The sequence below is a fragment of the Callorhinus ursinus genome, unplaced genomic scaffold (assembly GCF_003265705.2).
Source record: "Callorhinus ursinus isolate GAN/ISIS: 27379988/994484 unplaced genomic scaffold, GSC_fseal_2.0 scaffold26, whole genome shotgun sequence".
Lineage (NCBI taxonomy): Eukaryota > Metazoa > Chordata > Mammalia > Carnivora > Otariidae > Callorhinus > Callorhinus ursinus.
In genome coordinates this window covers 15,363,473-15,369,294 of record NW_027397088.1, presented here as the reverse complement: position 1 = coordinate 15,369,294, position 5,822 = coordinate 15,363,473, and the positions used below count along the sequence as shown (strand labels likewise).

The 5,822-nt window shown below is 46.8% G+C and overlaps 1 pseudogene; it reads left to right on the top strand.

Annotated features, from left to right (window-relative positions):
* The first annotated feature begins 1,273 nt into the window (after positions 1–1,273).
* On the top strand, positions 1,274–1,338 carry LOC112838420 (U4 spliceosomal RNA; annotated as a pseudogene).
* Positions 1,339–5,822: the final 4,484 nt, after the last annotated feature.

Genomic DNA, 5,822 nt, shown 5'->3' with positions numbered 1-5,822 from the left:
GCTGGAGAAAAGCAAAGCCGCCTTCCTGTTTGGTGAAAGGACAAGCGTCTCTGAATATCAAAAATCACACATTGTGATTTCTCCTCATGACTCATCAGGTGACATTTTATTAGGGGATCCCCGATTTCCTCTTAGGTCAGTCCCGTCACTTACCAGGGGGAAACACACTAGACCGTCAGGCGGGTTTGGGCATTGAACCGTCTTCACTGTGCCTGGCCATCACCCGCTCACCCCCAGGGGTGCAGTTTGACACCTCCCAGTGTCCCCCTTTCTCCCTCCTCCCCTCCAACTCCCGCTGAACAATTCCCAATCACAGGACCTAAAAATAGGTAACTTTCAGATGCCCAAAACCCAACTTCTCTGTGTCATGTGTGTGAACAAACCCAACAAAATAGATCATGTTACCAAAGCCAGTTGTACCGTGTTATTTAAACGTAGTTTAAATAGTAAATAAGAGTCTTAGAGCTGGCTTTCCTACGTCCACTTAACCACCAGCACCCCCTTCCTGGGTCTGGGCAGAGTCCACAGAACAGCAGGGAACTCTAGGCCACAGACCCCTGGCATTCGCTTGGGGCAGATCATCTTTCAGGGTAAGTATAAACCTCCAGCGACCTCAAGACCAGAACCAACCTCTAGAAGGCCTATTCAAAATAGCACCCCAAGGCTTTGCCTTCGGGGAATGCCCTCCCCCATTGGCATCCTTGCCTTGCTGGGAGGGGCTGATACCATTCACCCGGGGAAAGAAAGCCTTCTTTATTTGTATTAGTGAAGCTGTCCAGTTGACTCAAACCAACTGCGCTTTCTGCCTCCAGATGTTAAGAGCCAGTATAATTTAGGTGAAGAAGAGATACAGAAACTTGTGTGGGAATAACTAATTTTTTTCAATTTGGGTTGCCAAAGGCAGAATGGCCCCAAGGCGTGACTTCTGGTTATTAAAAATGTTCTTGGTTTTAAAGGTCTGGGGATGCTAATAGAAACCAGTCCCCATGTTAAAAACAAAACACAAATATTAATTAATGGGGGTAGATAAGGGTTTTATTTAGAACAGGCAGCCTGCATAGGTTTTTGCTGGTGTGGGCATTGAAAGTATTAAGTGGAGGCATGAGTAGGGTGGGCTCTTGGAAAATTACATAGGTAGGTTAGTTCGTTAGGTAAACTAGTATTAGGTAGTTACCGTGGAGACACCTTGGCCAAGGCACTGAAGCGGATGAGTGAAGAGTCATTCCTACCAAGGGTGAGGAGACAATAATGACTTTTGTGATACATTCCTTACAGCTTTGCGCAGTGGCAGTATCATAGCCAATGAGGTTTATCCGAGGCGCGATTATTGCTAATTGTGATACATTCTTTAGACAATACTCTAACTGTATCATCATAGCAAACCTGATTATTCCCACTTAGGGCCATGGAGTAACTTGCTGGATTCCCTTGGCCAGAACGGCCCAGGCTGCCATATGAATCCAAGTCAGCTTAATTTCAAAGGCCTGGACACATGCTAGCCCTAACACAAGGTGGATTGTGATAACTGGTGTAAAGTCATCCAACAGAAGCCCAGGGGAAGGAGAAATTGATTCCAATTGGGAAAGTCACACAAGATTCTGTGGGGGAGGGAGCACGTGAGCTGGTCTTTCAAAGGTAGTGAGATTACAATAGGCAAAGATAACTGCGGGATAGTCTTGGTGGAGAGCAAACCAGCTCCAGCAAGAATTCCAAAGGAGGCGAGGGCAGGGTTGCGTAAGGAGTGGGAATGACCTGGAATGGCAGTTCTGAAGAATGTGTGATGGAGATGGTCCGACAAAGGCCATATTGTCGAGGGTCTTGAATGCTGCCCTAAGGGACTTGGATTTTATGCTATTAAGCAAGGGGTAGCGATGAGATCATATCTAGAGAGGAGGGTGTAATTAGAGCTGTTTTTTGAAGATAATTCTGATAGCAGAATTATCCGATGGGTTGATGGGTTATCAGGGACAAGACTGAGACCCAGAAAAAGCAGTTAAGAGGCTGATGCGGTTGGCAGGTATGAGTTGTTGCGAGCTGGAACCAGGGCAATGGGAGTGAAAGAAAGGACAGAATCCAGCAGAAGTTTGAATCAACAGGACCACACCACTCGGAGAGTTGAGCAGGGCCAGCTTTGTGGGCGTGACTTCGAAGGGCCCCAAGTTTGGTTTGCTGCTTTGCTGTTGTGTTTTGAAATTCTTAGTCGTTTTTGAATAGGGGGTCCCCCCATTTTCATCTTAACTGGGTCCCACAAATGTTGTAACTGGGCCCACACCTGGAAATCCCTGCTCTGTCTCTCAAAGGCTGTGAGAATGTCAGCGGGTCACGTACTTCCTGGTTTCCTCAGTTTCCTTGTCTATAAAATGAGATTAATAATCATTATAGGGTTCTCAGGAGGACAGGAGAACAGCGTGTTAGTAACAACCACTTTTGACTGTTTGCATGACAAATTTAATAATTATGACACCTTATGACATCATTATGACACATTATGACATCTTAAAAATAGTAGGTACTATTTTTATTCCGATTTTACAGGAAACAGACTCAGAGGGGTCATGCCCCTTCTTAAATATTTTTTTAAAGATTTATTTATTTATGAGAGAGAGAGAGAGAGAGAGAGCAAGCATGAATGGGGGAGGGGCAGAGGGAGAGAAACTCAAGCAGACTTCCCACTGACTGTGGAGGCCAACATGGGGCTCGATCTGACGATCTATGAAATCATGACCTGAGCCGAAACCAAGAGTCGAATGCTCAACTGACTGAGCCACCCAGGCCCCCCTGGGGTCATGCCACTTCTAAGTGGTGGAGCTGGGGTTCAATTCCTGGTCTGCCTAACTCCAGAACCTGAGCTGGCCCCATGCTCAATATTGCTCAACTCTGTCATTGTCACTATAGTTATTATTAATGGGTGTGGGTGAGGAAGGAACAGCAATGAGGCAGAAGTGACCTGGGTGACTGGATGGGAAGGGCTTGCCTTGCTCTGTAGAGCAAGGGGAACCCAGGAGAACTCCCCAGTTGGGGGAGGGAGGGAATGATGAACTTGGCTTTGGGCAGCCTGCCTTGAGACATTCTGGTTTCTTGTTCCATGCATGATCTCAGCTCGCTCTTGCAATAGCTCTATCATGCACATTTTATTTCTGATGGTTCCTAAGGTATGAGCAGAGTCAGCTTAGTGGGTAATAGTTCTAGGGAGACTTCCTGTTACCAGGGTGACTGGGAAGCTCAAAATGCTACCAAGAGTTGGGAATGAGTCCTATTGGTAGAAATTAAGATATCTTCATATGCCAGGAGACTGGCATGATTCCCACCATAATATTGTACTGTGGCTGGTGACTAGGTCTGGCTGCATTCCCCACCCCCCACCCCCCCCGCCCCAGAGACATGTAAGAAAAGCTGGATGACAGGTGGAGGTGTCTTCAGGTGCATGGTGCCAAGGCTCACAATTCATTTCTTCCACCATCCTCCTGATTCATCATTTGCAGCTCAGTGGGATGGAACTCATTAGGTCCCTTCCAGAAAGCAGAGTGTGAGCAGCTGAGGGGTATGGGGAGATGGGGAAGTGCCAAACATTAGGGTGAGTTGGGGGCCAGTGGGGAGGAAGGAACAACATCTCACCAGTCAAGGAAAAGGGCCCAGGACAGGGAGAAAAGATGACCTGCTTTCTGACACCACCAAAGTGAACAGAGCTGGCCTTCGTGGCTTTAATGTCAGGGAGCCAAGAGCACCTAAGGATCTTGGCAGACAGAAGAGGGAGCAGGCCCAGATATCAGCGTGTTTGTTCCGGGGGCTTCTGCAGGTGCAGTGGGATCACCCTTCCCTACCAAGTGTGTTTTTGGATTGCTCAGGACACTGTCAGTCTGAGTTGAATTTTTGCATACTTTTCCTAGACTGGCCCAGCTCCTTAGGAGGGTGAATGACAGTATATGGAGGTGGAAGCATGGGGAAGTCCTATTACTCCCAAGGGGGCCAGGTCTAGGAATGATGCCTGGGCTTTAGAATGGTCCAGAAAACTGTGTTTGAAAAAGGAGTAGCAGATGCCTGGGTCGCTCAGCAGGTTAAGCCTCGGCCTTCGGCTCAGGTCATGATCCTAGCATCCTGGGATTGAGCCCCGCCTCAGGCTTCCTGCTCAGCAGGGAGTCTGCTTCTTCCTCTCCCCTTCCCCCTGCTTGTGCTCTCTCTCAAATAAATAAATAAAATCCTAAAAATAGAAAATAGAGGTTAGATAATAATAGTGACCATTGATTGAGCACTTATATGATCCAGACATTATGCTAAGCACTTTGCGTGAACTATCAGATTTACCCCTCCCAACATCCCTATATCCCCCTATATCCCTAGATGGGATTTAACAGGCTTAACAGTGAGTATGCTTTTGGCTGCAAGTAATGGCAAACCCCATTCAAAGTGGCTCAAGCAATAAGGACATTCATTGACTCACACAGCTCACAGGATGTCCAAGGACAGGATGGGCTTTAGAGTTGATTGGTCTTAAGTCCATAGGAATGACTTCAAAGACCCAAGTTCTTTCTTTCTTTTTTTTTTTTTTTTGTTTGTTTGGTTTTTGTTTTTAGGAGAGCTGGGACGACGGGCAGAGGGAGTTGGAGAGAGAGAACCCCAAGCAGGCTCCATGCTCAGTGCAGAGCCTGATGTAGGGTCCAATCTCACAACATTGAGAGCATGACCTGAGCCGAAATCAAGAGTCAGACGCTTAACTGACTGAGCCACCCAGGGACCCTGACCCAAGTTCTTTCTATCTCTCTGCTCCGCCATCAACAGTGTGGACTTCATTTTAAGGCTGGGTCACCTCAGGGTTGAGGGTTGGCCTCGGGGTTGAGGGTTGGTCATCAGCAGCAGTCAGAGCTTCTTGCTTTGTTCTTTTTCATGTTAAGCCTATGGGAGAGAATTGTTTCTAGAAGTTGTCTTAAAGGAACTGTCCTAGAAACTCTGGGCCAATCCCCTTGTGTCTTTTTTTTTTTTTTTTAAAGATTTTATTTATTCATTTATTTGAGAGAGAGAGAGAGAGACAATAGAGCATGAGCGGGTTGAGGGGAAGAGGGAGAAGCACACTCCCTGCTGAGCAGGGAGCCCAACTCGGGGCTCAAACCTGGGACTCTGGGATCATGACCTGAGCCAAAGGCAGACGCTTAACCAACTGAGCCACCCAGGCGCCCCACCAATCCCCTTGTGTCTTATTGGTCTGGTCTGTATCATGCATCATGAACTGAAAAGCAGGATAAAACCACTTTGATTGGTTCAGATGAATCCAGATCCATATCCAGAGCTAGAGAAGTTGTAGTTAGCCTCCCCTGAGTCACACTGGATGCATGAAGAACAAAATCAGGAGTCTGTCAGGAAAGAGGAATTAGGGACATGAATGTTGGGTAGGCCACCAATAACATCTACTAAAATGAGGTTAACTAATTTGCCCAAGATTGACCTTGAACAAATCAGCTTTATTCTTAACTGCTGTACCATATCACCTAATGTCTTTTCCATCTCAAACATTCCACATGTCTCAATTAGAAACGTTTCAACCAGTATAAGGAAAGAGTATAAATAAATGCTGTTTTCATCCCTGACATATTTAACTTCTCTAGATAGCCATTTTTCAAACATTTTATAAGTTCCAGTTAATGCTGAAGAATATTTTGGCATAAGACATCTGATTGTCAGGGCGCCTGGGTGGCTCAGTTGGTTAAGCGACTGCCTTCAGCTCAGGTCATGATCCTGGAGTCCCGGGATCGAGTCCCACATCGGGCTCCCTGCTCAGCGGGGAGTCTGCTTCTCCCTCTGACCTTCTTCCCTCTCGTGCTTTCTATCTC